Source organism: Chlamydotis macqueenii, chromosome W, assembly GCF_036417535.1.
Source record: "Chlamydotis macqueenii isolate bChlMac1 chromosome W, bChlMac1.mat, whole genome shotgun sequence".
Lineage (NCBI taxonomy): Eukaryota > Metazoa > Chordata > Aves > Otidiformes > Otididae > Chlamydotis > Chlamydotis macqueenii.
The window spans coordinates 19,840,575-19,854,940 of record NC_141592.1 but is presented as its reverse complement, the minus strand read 5'-3'; positions in this window follow the sequence as shown (position 1 = coordinate 19,854,940).

The window sequence follows — 14,366 nt, the reverse complement described above, 5'->3', positions numbered from 1 at the left end:
CGAAGCCCTGTTCGTCAGGGAAAGCCCGGAGCCCCGATGTCTGTGGTGCTGTAGATGCGCTGGCAATGGCCGGGGAGGAGCAGCAAGAGCTTGACTGGCTGGCACTTTTTTTGTGGGAGCAATCGTCCGACGTTCGTGACTTTTCGGGTTTTTTTGGCGTGGGCGACCAGGTGCAGATGGTGGTAAACGTCGAAGCCCTGTTCGTCAGGGAAAGCCCGGAGCCCCGATGTCTGTGGTGCTGTAGATGCGCTGCCAATGGCCGGTGAGGAGCAGCAAGAGCTTCACTGGCTGGCACTTTCGGTGTGGGAGCAATCGTCCAACGTTCGTGATTTTTCTTGGGTTTTTTTCCAATGGGCGCCCAGGTGCAGGTGGTGGTAAACATCGAAGCCCTGTTCGTCAGGGAAAGCCCGGAGCCCCGATGTCTGTGGTGCTGTAGATGCACTGCCAATGGCCGGGGAGCAGCAGCAAGAGCTTGACTGGCTGGCACTTTTTGTGTGGGAGCAATCGTCCGACGTTCGTGATTTTTCGGGTTTTTTTTTAGTGAGAGCCCAGACGCAGCTGGTGGTAAACGTCGAAGCCCTGTTCGTCAGGGAAAGCCCAGAGCCCCGATGTCTGTGGCGCTGTAGATGCGCTGCCAATGGCCGGGGAGGAGCAGCAAGAGCTTGACTGGCTGGCACTTTCGGTGTGGGAGCAATCGTCCATCGTTCGTGATTTTTCCTGGTTTTTTTTCCAATGGGCGCCCAGGTGCAGGTGGTGGTAAATGTCGAAGCCCTGTTCGTCAGGGAAAGCCCGGAGCCCCGATGTCTGTGGTGCTGTAGATGCGCTGCCAATGGCCGCTGAGGAGCAGCAGGAGCTTGACTGGCTGACACTTCTTGTGTGGCAGCAATCGTCAGACGTTCGTGATTTTTCAGGTTTTTTTGGAGTGGGCGCCCAGGTGCAGCTGGTGGTAAACGTCGAAGCCCTGTTCGTCAGGGAAAGCCCGGAGCCCCGATGTCTGTGGTGCTGTAGATGCGCTGGCAATGGCCGGGGAGGAGCAGCAAGAGCTTGACTGGCTGGCACGTTCGGTGTGGGAGCAATCGTCCGACATTCGTGATTTTTCGGGGTTTTTTTGGAGTGGGCGCCCAGGTGCAGCTGGTGGTAAACGTCGAAGCCCTGTTCGTCAGGGAAAGCCCGGAGCCCCGATGTCCGTGGTGCTGTAGATGCGCTGCCAATGGCTGCTGAGGAGCAGCAGGAGCTTGACTGGCTGGCACTTTTGGTGTGGGAGCAATCGTTCGACGTTCGTGATTTTTCGGGTTTTTCTGGAGTGGGCGCCCAGGTGCAGCTGGTGGTAAACGTCGAAGCCCTGTTCGTCAGGGAAAGCCCGGAGCCCCGATGTCTGTGGTGCTGTAGATGCGCTGCCAACGGCCGGTGAGGAGCAGCAGGAGCTTGACTGGCTTGCACTTTCGGAGTGGGAGCAATCGACCGACGTTCGTGATTTTTCGGGATTTTTTGGAGTGGGCGACCAGGTGCAGCTGGTGGTAAACGTCGAAGCCCTGTTCGTCAGGGAAAGCCCGGAGCCCCGATGTCTGTGGTGCTGTAGATGCGCTGCCAATGGCCGGTGATGAGCAGCAGGTGCTTGACTGGCTGGCACTTTCGGTGTGGAAGCAATCGTCCGACGTTCGTGATTTTTCGGGTTTTTTTTTAGTGAGCGCTCAGGCGCAGCTGGTGGTAAATGTCGAAGCACTGTTCGTCAGGGAAAGCCCGGAGCCCCGATGTCTGTGGCGCTGTAGATGCGCTGCCAATGGCCGGGGAGCAGCAGCAAGAGCTTGACTGGCTGGCACGTTCGGTGTGGGAGCAATCGTCCGACATTCGTGATTTTTCGGGGTTTTTTTGGAGTGGGCGCCCAGGTGCAGCTGGTGGTAAACGTCGAATTCCTGTTCGTCAGGGAAAGCCCGGAGCCCCAGTGTCTGTGGTGCTGTAGATGCGCTGCCAGTGGCCGGTGATGAGGAGCAAGAGCTTGAGTTGCTGGCACTTTCGGTGTGGGAGCAATCGTCCAACGTTCGTGATTTTCTTGGGTTTTTTTCCAATGGGCGCCCAGGTGCAGGTGGTGGTAAACGTCGAAGCCCTGTTCGTCAGGGAAATCCCGGAGCCCCGATGTCTGTGGTGCTGTAGATGCGCTGCCAATGGCCGGGGAGGAGCAGCAAGAGCTTGACTGGCTGGCTTTTTTTTGTGGGAGCAATCGTCCGACGTTCGTGATTTTTCGGGTTTTTTTGGCGTGGGCGCCCAGACGCAGCTGGTGGTAAACGTCGAAGCCCTGTTCGTCAGGGAAAGCCCGGAGCCCCGATGTCTGTGGTGCTGTAGATGCGCTGCCAATGGCCGGTGAGGAGCAGCAAGAGCTTGACTGGCTGGCACTTTCGGTGTGGGAGCAATCGTCCAACGTTCGTGATTTTTCTTGGGTTTTTTTCCAATGCGCGCCCAGGTGCAGGTGGTGGTAAACGTCGAAGCCCTGTTCGTCAGGGAAAGCCCGGAGCCCCGATGTCTGTGGTGCTGTAGATGCACTGCCAATGGCCGGGGAGCAGCAGCAAGAGCTTGACTGGCTGGCACTTTTTGTGTGGGAGCAATCGTCCGACGTTCGTGATTTTTCGGGTTTTTTTTTTAGTGAGCGCTCAGGCGCAGCTGGTGGTAAATGTCGAAGCACTGTTCGTCAGGGAAAGCCCAGTGCCCCGATGTCTGTGGCGCTGTAGATGCGCTGCCAATGGCCGGGGAGGAGCAGCAAGAGCTTGACTGGCTGGCATTTTCGGTGTGGGAGCAATCGTCCGATCTTCGTGATTTTTCGGGTTTTTTTGGAGTGGGTGCCCAGGTGCAGCTGGTGGTAAATGTCAAAGCCCTGTTCGTCAGGGAAAGCCTGGAGTCCTGATGTCTGTGGTGCTGTAGATGCGCTGCCAGTGGCCGGTGATGAGGAGCAAGAGCTTGAGTTGCTGGCACTTTCGGTGTGGGAGCAATCGTCCAACGTTCGTGATTTTCTTGGTTTTTTTTTCCATTGGGCGCCCAGGTGCAGCTGGTGGTAAACGTCGAAGCCCTGTTCGTCAGGGAAAGCCCGGAGCCCCGATGTCTGTGGTGCTGTAGATGCGCTGCCAATGGCCGGGGAGGAGCAGCAAGAGCTTGACTGGCTGGCACTTTCGGTGTGGGAGCAATCGTCCGACGTTCGTGATTTTTCGGGTTTTTTTGGAGTGGGTGCCCAGACGCAGCTGGTGGTAAACGTCGAAGCCCTGTTCGTCAGGGAAAGCCCGGAGCCCCGATGTCTGTGGTGCTGTAGATGCGCTGCCAATGGCCGCTGAGGAGCAGCAGGAGCTTGACTGGCTGGCACTTTTGGTGTGGGAGCAATCGTTCGACGTTCGTGATTTTTCGGGTTTTTTTGGAGTGGGCGCCCAGGTGCAGGTGGTGGTAAACGTCGAAGCCCTGTTCGTCAGGGAAAGCCCGGAGCCCCGATGTCTGTGGTGCTGTAGATGCGCTGCCAACGGCCGGTGAGGAGCAGCAGGAGCTTGACTGGCTTGCACTTTCGGAGTGGGAGCAATCGACCGACGTTCGTGATTTTTCGGGATTTTTTGGAGTGGGCGCCCAGGTGCAGCTGGTGGTAAACGTCGAAGCCCTGTTCGTCAGGGAAAGCCCGGAGCCCCGATGTCTGTGGTGCTGTAGATGCGCTGCCAATGGCCGGTGATGAGCAGCAAGTGCTTGACTGGCTGGCACTTTCGGTGTGGGAGCAATCGTCCGACGTTCGTGATTTTTCGGGTTTTTTTTTAGTGAGCGCTCAGGCGCAGCTGGTGGTAAATGTCGAAGCACTGTTCGTCAGGGAAAGCCCAGTGCCCCGATGTCTGTGGCGCTGTAGATGCGCTGCCAATGGCCGGTGAGGAGCAGCAAGAGCTTGACTGGCTGGCACGTTCGGTGTGGGAGCAATCGTCCGACATTCGTGATTTTTCGGGGTTTTTTTGGAGTGGGCGCCCAGGTGCAGCTGGTGGTAAACGTCGAAGTCCTGTTCGTGAGGGAAATCCCGGAGCCCCGATGTCTGTGGTGCTGTAGATGCGCTGCCAGTGGCTGGTGAGGAGCAGCAAGAGCTTGACTGGCTGGCACTTTTTGTGTGGGAGCAATCGTCCGACATTCGTGATTTTTTGGGGTTTTTTTTAGTGGGCGCCCAGACGCAGCTGGTGGTAAACGTCGAAGCCCTGTTCGTCAGGGAAAGCCCGGAGCCCCGATGTCTGTGGTGCTGTAGATGCGCTGCCAATGGCCGCTGAGGAGCAGCAGGAGCTTGACTGGCTGGCACTTTTTGTGTGGGAGCAATCGTCCGACGTTCAGGATTTTTCGGGTTTTTTTTTAGTGGGCGCCCAGGTGCAGCTGGTGGTAAATGTCGAAGCCCTGTTCGTGAGGGAAAGCCCGGAGCCCCGATGTCTGTGGTGCTGTAGATGCGCTGCCAATGGCCGGGGAGCAGCAGCAAGAGCTTGACTGGCTGGCACTTTCGGTGTGGGAGCAATCGTCCGATCTTCGTGATTTTTCGGGGTTTTTTTGGAGTGGGCGCCCAGGTGCAGCTGGTGGTAAACGTCGAAGCCCTGTTCGTCAGGGAAAGCCCGGAGCCCCGATGTCTGTGGTGCTGTAGATGCGCTGCCAATGGCCGCTGAGGAGCAGCAGGAGCTTGACTGGCTGGCACTTCTTGTGTGGGAGCAATCGTCTGACGTTCGTGATTTTTCGGGGTTTTTTTCAGTGGGCCCCCCAGGTGCAGCTGGTGGTAAACGTCGAAGCCCTGTTCGTGAGGGAAAGCCCGGAGCCCCGATGTCTGTGGTGCTGTAGATGCGCTGCCAATGGCCGCTGAGGAGCAGCAGGAGCTTGACTGGCTGGCACTTTTTATGTGGGAGCAATCGTACGACGTTCGTGATTTTTCGGGTTTTTTTTTAGTGAGTGCTCAGGCGCAGCTGGTGGTAAATGTCGAAGCACTGTTCGTCAGGGAAAGCCCAGAGCCCCGATGTCTGTGGTGCTGTAGATGCGCTGCCAATGGCCGGGGAGGAGCAGCAAGAGCTTGACTGGCTGGCATTTTCGGTGTGGGAGCAATCGTCCGACGTTCGTGATTTTTCGGGTTTTTTTGGAGTGGGTGCCCAGGTGCAGCTGGTGGTAAATGTCAAAGCCCTGTTCGTCAGGGAAATCCCGGAGCCCCGATGTCTGTGGTGCTGTAGATGGGCTGCCAATGGCCGGTGAGGAGCAGCAAGAGCTTGACTGGCTGGCACTTTCGGTGTGGGAGCAATCGTCCGACGTTCGTGATTTTTTGGGGTTTTTTTTAGTGGGCGCCCAGGCGCAGCTGGTGGTAAACGTCGAAGCCCTGTTCGTGAGGGAAAGCCCGGAGCCCCGATGTCTGTGGTGCTGTAGATGCGCTGCCAATGGCCGATGAGGAGCAGCAGGAGCTTGACTGGCTGGCACTTTCGGTGTGGGAGCAATCGTCCGACGTTCGTGATTTTTCGGGTTTTTTTTTAGTGGGCGCCCAGGCGCAGCTGGTGGTAAACGTCGAAGCCCTGTTCGTGAGGGAAAGCCCGGAGCCCCAGTGTCTGTGGTGCTGTAGATGCGCTGCCAATGGCCGGTGATGAGCAGGAAGAGCTTGAGTTGCTGGCACTTTCGGTGTGGGAGCAATCGTCCAACGTTCGTGATTTTTCTTGGGTTTTTTTCCAATGGGCGCCCAGTTGCAGGTGGTGGTAAACGTTGAAGCCCTGTTCGTCAGGGAAAGCCCGGAGCCCCGATGTCTGTGGTGCTGTAGATGCGCTGCCAATGGCCGGTGAGGAGTAGGAAGAGCTTGAGTTGCTGGCACTTTTTGTGTGGGAGCAATCGTCCGACGTTCGTGATTTTTCGGGTTTTTTTGGAGTGGGTGCCCAGGTGCAGCTGGTGGTAAATATCGAAGCCCTGTTCGTCAGGGAAAGCCCGGAGCCCCGATGTCTGTGGTGCTGTAGATGCGCTGCCAACGGCCGGGGAGGAGAGCAAAAGCTGGACTGGCTTGCACTTTCGGAGTGGGAGCAATCGACCGACGTTCGTGATTTTTCGGGTTTTTTTGGAGTGGGCGACCAGGTGCAGCTGGTGGTAAACGTCGAAGCCCTGTTCGTCAGGGAAAGCCCGGAGCCCCGATGTCTGTGGTGCTGTAGATGCGCTGCCAGTGGCCGGTGGTGAGCAGCAAGAGCTTGAGTTGCTGGCACTTTCGGTGTGGGAGCAATCACCCAACGTTCGTGATTTTTCTTGGGTTTTTTTCCAATGGGCGCCCAGGTGCAGGTGGTGGTAAACGTCGAAGCCCTGTTCGTCAGGGAAAGCCCGGAGCCCCGATGTCTGTGGTGCTGTAGATGCGCTGCCAATGGCCGGTGAGGAGCAGGAAGAGCTTGACTGGCTGGCATTTTCGGTGTGGGAGCAATCGTCCGACGTTCGTGATTTTTAGGGATTTTTTGGAGAGGGCACCCAGGCGCAGCTGGTGGTAAACGTCGAAGCCCTGTTCGTCAGGGAAAGCCCGGAGCCCCGATGTCTGTGGTGCTGTAGATGCGCTGCCAATGGCCGGGGAGGAGCAGCAGGAGCTTGACTGGCTGGCACTTTCGGTGTGGGAGCAATCGTCCGACGTTCGTGATTTTTCGGGTTTTTTTTTAGTGAGCGCTCAGGCGCAGCTGGTGGTAAATCTCGAAGCACTGTTCGTCAGGGAAAGCCCAGAGCCCCGATGTCTGTGGCGCTGTAGATGTGCTGCCAATGGCCGGGGAGGAGCAGCAACAGCTTGACTGGCTGGCACTTTCGGTGTGGGAGCAATCGTCCGACGTTCGTGATTTTTCGGGTTTTTTTGGAGTGGGTGCCCAGGTGCAGCTGGTGGTAAATGTCAAAGCCCTGTTCGTCAGGGAAAGCCCGGAGCCCCGATGTCTGTGGTGCTGTAGATGCGCTGCCAATGGCCGGGGAGCAGCAGCAGGAGCTTGACTGGCTGGCACTTTCGGTGTGGGAGCAATCGTCCGACGTTCGTGATTTTTCGGGGTTTTTTTTAGTGGGCGCCCAGGCGCAGCTGGTGGTAAACGTCGAAGCCCTGTTCGTCAGGGAAAGCCCGGAGCCCCGATGTCTGTGGTGCTGTAGATGCGCTGCCAATGGCCGGGGAGCAGCAGCAAGAGCTTGACTGGCTGGCACGTTCGGTGTGGGAGCAATCGTCCGACATTCGTGATTTTTCGGGGTTTTTTTGGAGTGGACGCCCAGGTGTAGCTGGTTGTAAACGTCGAAGTCCTGTTCGTCAGGGAAAGCCCGGAGCCCCAGTGTCTGTGGTGCTGTAGATGCGCTGCCAGTGGCCGGTGATGAGGAGCAAGAGCTTGAGTTGCTGGCACTTTCGGTGTGGGAGCAATCGTCCAACGTTCGTGATTTTCTTGGGTTTTTTTCCAATGGGTGCCCAGGTGCAGCTGGTGGTAAACGTCGAAGCCCTGTTCGTGAGGGAAAGCCCGGAGCCCTGATGTCTGTGGTGCTGTAGATGCGCTGCCAATGGCCGGTGATGAGCAGCAAGAGCTTGACTGGCTGGCACTTTTTGTGTGGGAGCAATCGTCCGACATTCGTGATTTTTTGGGGATTTTTTTAGTGGGCGCCCAGACGCAGCTGGTGGTAAACGTCGAAGCCCTGTTCGTCAGGGAAAGCCCGGAGCCCCGATGTCTGTGGTGCTGTCGATGCGCTGCCAATGGCCGGTGAGGAGCAGCAAGAGCTTGACTGGCTGGCACTTTTTTTGTGGGAGCAATCGTCCGACGTTCGTGATTTTTCGGGTTTTTTTGGCGTGGGCGACCAGGTGCAGGTGGTGGTAAACGTCGAAGCCCTGTTCGTCAGGGAAAGCCCGGAGCCCCGATGTCTGTGGTGCTGTAGATGCGCTGCTAATGGCCGGTGAGGAGTAGCAAGAGCTTGAGTTGCTGGCACTTTCGGTGTGGGAGCAATCGTCCAACGTTCGTGGTTTTTCTTGGGTTTTTTTCCAATGGGCGCCCAAGTGCAGGTGGTTGTAAACGTCGAAGCCCTGTTCGTCAGGGAAAGCCCGGAGCCCCGATGTCTGTGGTGCTGTAGATGCACTGCCAATGGCCGGGGAGCAGCAGCAAGAGCTTGACTGGCTGGCACTTTCGGTGTGGGAGCAATCGTCCGATCTTCGTGATTTTTCGGGGTTTTTTTGGAGTGGGCGCCCAGGTGCAGCTGGTGGTAAACGTCGAAGCCCTGTTCGTCAGGGAAAGCCCGGAGCCCCGACGTCTGTGGTGCTGTAGATGCGCTGCCAACGTCCGGTGAGGAGCAGCAGGAGCTTGACTGGCTTGCACTTTCGGAGTGGGAGCAATCGACCGACGTTCGTGATTTTTCGGGATTTTTTGGAGTGGGCGACCAGGTGCAGCTGGTGGTAAATATCGAAGCCCTGTTCGTCAGGGAAAGCCCGGAGCCCCGATGTCTGTGGTGCTGTAGATGCGCTGCCAATGGCCGGTGATGAGCAGCAAGTGCTTGACTGGCTGGCACTTTCGGTGTGGGAGCAATCGTCCGACGTTCGTGATTTTTCGGGTTTTTTTTTAATGAGCGCTCAGGCGCAGCTGGTGGTAAATGTCGAAGCCCTGTTCGTCAGGGAAAGCCCAGTGCCCCGATGTCTGTGGCGCTGTAGATGCGCTGCCAATGGCCGGGGAGCAGCAGCAAGAGCTTGACTGGCTGGCACGTTCGGTGTGGGAGCAATCGTCCGACATTCGTGATTTTTCGGGGTTTTTTTGGAGTGGGCGCCCAGGTGCAGCTGGTGGTAAACGTCGAAGCCCTGTTCGTCAGGGAAAGCCCGGAGCCCCGATGTCTGTGGTGCTGTAGATGCGCTGCCAATGGCCGCTGAGGAGCAGCAGGAGCTTGACTGGCTGGCACTTTTGGTGTGGGAGCAATCGTTCGACGTTCGTGATTTTTCGGGTTTTTTTGGAGTGGGCGCCCAGGTGCAGGTGGTGGTAAACGTCGAAGTCCTGTTCGTCAGGGAAAGCCCGGAGCCCCGATGTCTGTGGTGCTATAGATGCGCTGCCAGTGGCCGGTGAGGAGCAGCAGGAGCTTGACTGGCTTGCACTTTCGGAGTGGGAGCAATCGACCGACGTTCGTGATTTTTCGGGATTTTTTGGAGTGGGCGACCAGGTGCAGCTGGTGGTAAACGTCGAAGCCCTGTTCGTGAGGGAAATCCCGGAGCCCCGATGTCTGTGGTGCTGTAGATGCGCTGCCAATGGCCGGTGATGAGGAGCAAGAGCTTGAGTTGCTAACACTTTCGGTGTGGGAGCAATCGTCCAATGTTCGTGATTTTCTTGGGTTTCTTTCCAATGGGCGCCCAGGTGCAGCTGGTGGTAAACGTCGAAGCCCTGTTCGTCAGGGAAAGCCCGGAGCCCCAGTGTCTGTGGTGCTGTAGATGCGCTGCCAATGGCCGGTGATGAGCAGCAAGAGCTTGAGTGGCTGGCACTTTCGGTGTGGGAGCAATCGTCCGACGTTCATGATTTTTCGGGGTTTTTTTCAGTGGGCCCCCCAGGTGCAGCTGTTGGTAAACGTCGAAGCCCTGTTCGTGAGGGAAATCCCGGAGCCCCGATGTCTGTGGTGCTGTAGATGCGCTGCCAATGGCCGGGGAGCAGCAGCAAGATCTTGACTGGCTGGCACTTTTTGTGTGGGAGCAATCGTCCGACATTCGTGATTTTTCGGGGTTTTTTTGGAGTGGGTGCCCAGGTGCAGCTGGTGGTAAACGTCGAAGCCCTGTTCGTCAGGGAAAGCCCGGAGCCCCGATGTCTGTGGTGCTGTAGATGCGCTGCCAATGGCCGGTGATGAGCAGCAAGATCTTGACTGGCTGGCACTTTTTGTGTGGGAGCAATCGTGCGACATTCGTGATTTTTTGGGGTTTTTTTTAGTGGGCGCCCAGACGCAGCTGGTGGTAAACGTCGAAGCCCTGTTCGTCAGGGAAAGCCCGGAGGCCCGATGTCTGTGGTGCTGTAGATGCGCTGCCAATGGCCGGTGAGGAGCAGCAGGAGCTTGACTGGCTGGCACTTTTTGTGTGGGAGCAATCGTCCGACGTTCAGGATTTTTCGGGTTTTTTTTTAGTGGGCGCCCAGGTGCAGCTGGTGGTAAATGTCGAAGCCCTGTTCGTCAGGGAAAGCCCGGAGCCCCGATGTCTGTGGTGCTGTAGATGCGCTGCCAATGGCTGCTGAGGAGCAGCAGGAGCTTGACTGGCTGGCACTTTTTATGTGGGAGCAATCGTACGACGTTCGTGATTTTTCGGGTTTTTTTTTAGTGAGCGCTCAGGCGCAGCTGGTGGTAAATGTCGAAGCACTGTTCGTCAGGGAAAGCCCGGAGCCCCGATGTCTGTGGTGCTGTAGATGCGCTGCCAATGGCCGGGGAGGAGCAGCAAGAGCTTGACTGGCTGGCACTTTCGGTGTGGGAGCAATCGTCCGACGTTCGTGATTTTTCGGGGTTTTTTGGAGTGGGCGCCCAGGCGCAGCTGGTGGTAAACGTCGAAGCCCTGTTCGTGAGGGAAAGCCCGGAGCCCCGATGTCTGTGGTGCTGTAGATGCGCTGCCAATGGCCGATGAGGAGCAGCAGGAGCTTGACTGGCTGGCACTTTCGGTGTGGGAGCAATCGTCCGACGTTCGTGATTTTTCGGGGTTTTTTTTAGTGGGCGCCCAGGCGCAGCTGGTGGTAAACGTTGAAGCCCTGTTCGTCAGGGAAAGCCCGGAGCCCCGATGTCTGTGGTGCTGTAGATGCGCTGCCAATGGCCGGTGAGGAGTAGCAAGAGCTTGAGTTGCTGGCACTTTTTGTGTGGGAGCAATCGTCCGACGTTCGTGATTTTTCGGGTTTTTTTGGTGTGGGTGCCCAGGTGCAGCTGGTGGTAAATATCGAAGCCCTGTTCGTCAGGGAAAGCCCGGAGCCCCGATGTCTGTGGTGCTGTAGATGCGCTGCCAATGGCCGGTGAGGAGTAGCAAGAGCTTGACTTGCTGGCACTTTTTGTGTGGGAGCAATCGTCCGACGTTCGTGATTTTTCGGGTTTTTTTGGAGTGGGTTCCCAGGTGCAGCTGGTGGTAAACGTCGAAGCCCTGTTCGTCAGGGAAAGCCCGGAGCCCCGATGTCTGTGGCGCTGTAGATGCGCTGCCAATGGCCGGGGAGCAGCAGCAAGAGCTTGACTGGCTGGCACGTTCGGTGTGGGAGCAATCGTCCGACGTTCGTGATTTTTCGGGTTTTTTTGGTGTGGGCGCCCAGACGCAGCTGGTGGTAAACGTCGAAGCCCTGTTCGTCAGGGAAAGCCCGGAGCCCCGATGTCTGTGGTGCTGTAGATGCGCTGCCAATGGCCAGTGAGGAGTAGCAAGAGCTTGACTGGCTGGCACTTTTTGTGTGGGAGCAATCGTCCAACGTTCGTGATTTTTCTTGGGTTTTTTTCCAATGGGCGCCCAGGTGCAGGTGGTGGTAAACGTCGAAGCCCTGTTCGTCAGGGAAAGCCCGGAGCCCCGATGTCTGTGGTGCTGTAGATGCACTGCCAATGGCCGGGGAGCAGCAGCAAGAGCTTGACTGGCTGGCACTTTCGGTGTGGGAGCAATCGTCCGATCTTCGTGATTTTTCGGGGTTTTTTTGGAGTGGGCGCCCAGGTGCAGCTGGTGGTAAACGTCGAAGCCCTGTTCATCAGGGAAAGCCCGGAGCCCCGATGTCTGTGGTGCTGTAGATGCGCTGCCAACGTCCGGTGAGGAGCAGCAGGAGCTTGACTGGCTTGCACTTTCGGAGTGGGAGCAATCGACCGACGTTCGTGATTTTTCGGGATTTTTTGGAGTGGGCGACCAGGTGCAGCTGGTGGTAAACGTCGAAGCCCTGTTCGTCAGGGAAAGCCCGGAGCCCCGATGTCTGTGGTGCTGTAGATGCGCTGCCAATGGCCGGTGATGAGCAGCAAGTGCTTGACTGGGTGGCACTTTCGGTGTGGGAGCAATCGTCCGACGTTCGTGATTTTTCGGGTTTTTTTTTAGTGAGCGCTCAGGCGCAGCTGGTGGTAAATGTCGAAGCACTGTTCGTCAGGGAAAGCCCAGTGCCCCGATGTCTGTGGCGCTGTAGATGCGCTGCCAATGGCCGGGGAGCAGCAGCAAGAGCTTGACTGGCTGGCACGTTCGGTGTGGGAGCAATCGTCCGACATTCGTGATTTTTCGGGGTTTTTTTGGAGTGGGCGCCCAGGTGCAGCTGGTGGTAAACGTCGAAGCCCTGTTCGTCAGGGAAAGCCCGGAGCCCCGATGTCTGTGGTGCTGTAGATGCACTGCCAACGTCCGGTGAGGAGCAGCAGGAGCTTGACTGGCTTGCACTTTCGGAGTGGGAGCAATCGACCGACGTTCGTGATTTTTCGGGATTTTTTGGAGAGGGCGACCAGGTGCAGCTGGTGGTAAACGTCGAAGCCCTGTTCGTCAGGGAAAGCCCGGAGCCCCGATGTCTGTGGTGCTGTAGATGCGCTGCCAATGGCCGGTGATGAGCAGCAAGTGCTTGACTGGGTGGCACTTTCGGTGTGGGAGCAATCGTCCGACGTTCGTGATTTTTCGGGTTTTATTTTAGTGAGCGCTCAGGCGCAGCTGGTGGTAAATGTCGAAGCACTGTTCGTCAGGGAAAGCCCAGTGCCCCGATGTCTGTGGCGCTGTAGATGCGCTGCCAATGGCCGGGGAGCAGCAGCAAGAGTTTGACTGGCTGGCACGTTCGTTGTGGTAGCAATCGTCCGACATTCGTGATTTTTCGGGGTTTTTTTGGAGTGGGCGCCCAGCTGCAGCTGGTGGTAAACGTCGAAGCCCTGTTCATCAGGGAAAGCCCGGAGCCCCGATGTCTGTGGTGCTGTAGATGCGCTGCCAATGGCCGGTGATGAGCAGCAAGAGCTTGAGTGGCTGGCACTTTCGGTGTGGGAGCAATCGTCCGACGTTCATGATTTTTCGGGGTTTTTTTCAGTGGGCCCCCCAGGTGCAGCTGGTGGTAAACGTCGAAGCCCTGTTCGTGAGGGAAAGCCCGGAGCCCCGATGTCTGTGGTGCTGTAGATGCGCTGCCAATGGCCGGTGATGAGCAGCAAGAGCTTGACTGGCTGGCACTTTTGGTGTGGGAGCAATCGTCCGACATTCGTGATTTTTTGGGGTTTTTTTTAGTGGGCGCCCAGACGCAGCTGGTGGTAAACGTCGAAGCCCTGTTCGTCAGGGAAAGCCCGGAGCCCCGATGTCTGTGGTGCTGTAGATGCGCTGCCAATGGCTGGTGAGGAGCAGCAGGAGCTTGACTGGCTGGCACTTTCGGTGTGGGAGCAATCGTCCGACGTTCGTGATTTTTCGGGTTTTTTTGGCGTGGGCGACCAGGTGCAGATGGTGGTAAACGTCGAAGCCCTGTTCGTCAGGGAAAGCCCGGAGCCCCGATGTCTGTGGTGCTGTAGATGCGCTGCCAATGGCCGGTGAGGAGTAGCAAGAGCTTGACTGGCTGGCACTTTTTGTGTGGGAGCAATCGTCCAACGTTCGTGGTTTTTCTTGGGTTTTTTTCCAATGGGCGCCCAGGTGCAGGTGGTGGTAAACGTCGAAGCCCTGTTCGTCAGGGAAAGCCCGGAGCCCCGATGTCTGTGGTGCTGTAGATGCACTGCCAATGGCCGGGGAGCAGCAGCAAGAGCTTGACTGGCTGGCACTTTCGGTGTGGGAGCAATCGTCCGATCTTCGTGATTTTTCGGGGTTTTTTTGGAGTGGGCGCCCAGGTGCAGCTGGTGGTAAACGTCGAAGCCCTGTTCGTCAGGGAAAGCCCGGAGCCCCGATGTCTGTGGTGCTGTAGATGCGCTGCCAACGTCCGGTGAGGAGCAGCAGGAGCTTGACTGGCTTGCACTTTCGGAGTGGGAGCAATCGACCGACGTTCGTGATTTTTCGGGATTTTTTGGAGAGGGCGACCAGGTGCAGCTGGTGGTAAACGTCGAAGCCCTGTTCGTCAGGGAAAGCCCGGAGCCCCGATGTCTGTGGTGCTGTAGATGCGCTGCCAATGGCCGGTGATGAGCAGCAAGTGCTTGACTGGGTGGCACTTTCGGTGTGGGAGCAATCGTCCGACGTTCGTGATTTTTCGGGTTTTTTTTTAGTGAGCGCTCAGGCGCAGCTGGTGGTAAATGTCGAAGCACTGTTCGTCAGGGAAAGCCCAGTGCCCCGATGTCTGTGGCGCTGTAGATGCGCTGCCAATGGCCGGGGAGCAGCAGCAAGAGTTTGACTGGCTGGCACGTTCGGTGTGGGAGCAATCGTCCGACATTCGTGATTTTTCGGGGTTTTTTTGGAGTGGGCGCCCAGGTGCAGCTGGTGGTAAACGTCGAAGCCCTGTTCGTCAGGGAAAGCCCGGAGCCCCGATGTCTGTGGTGCTGTAGATGCACTGCCAATGGCCGGGGAGGAG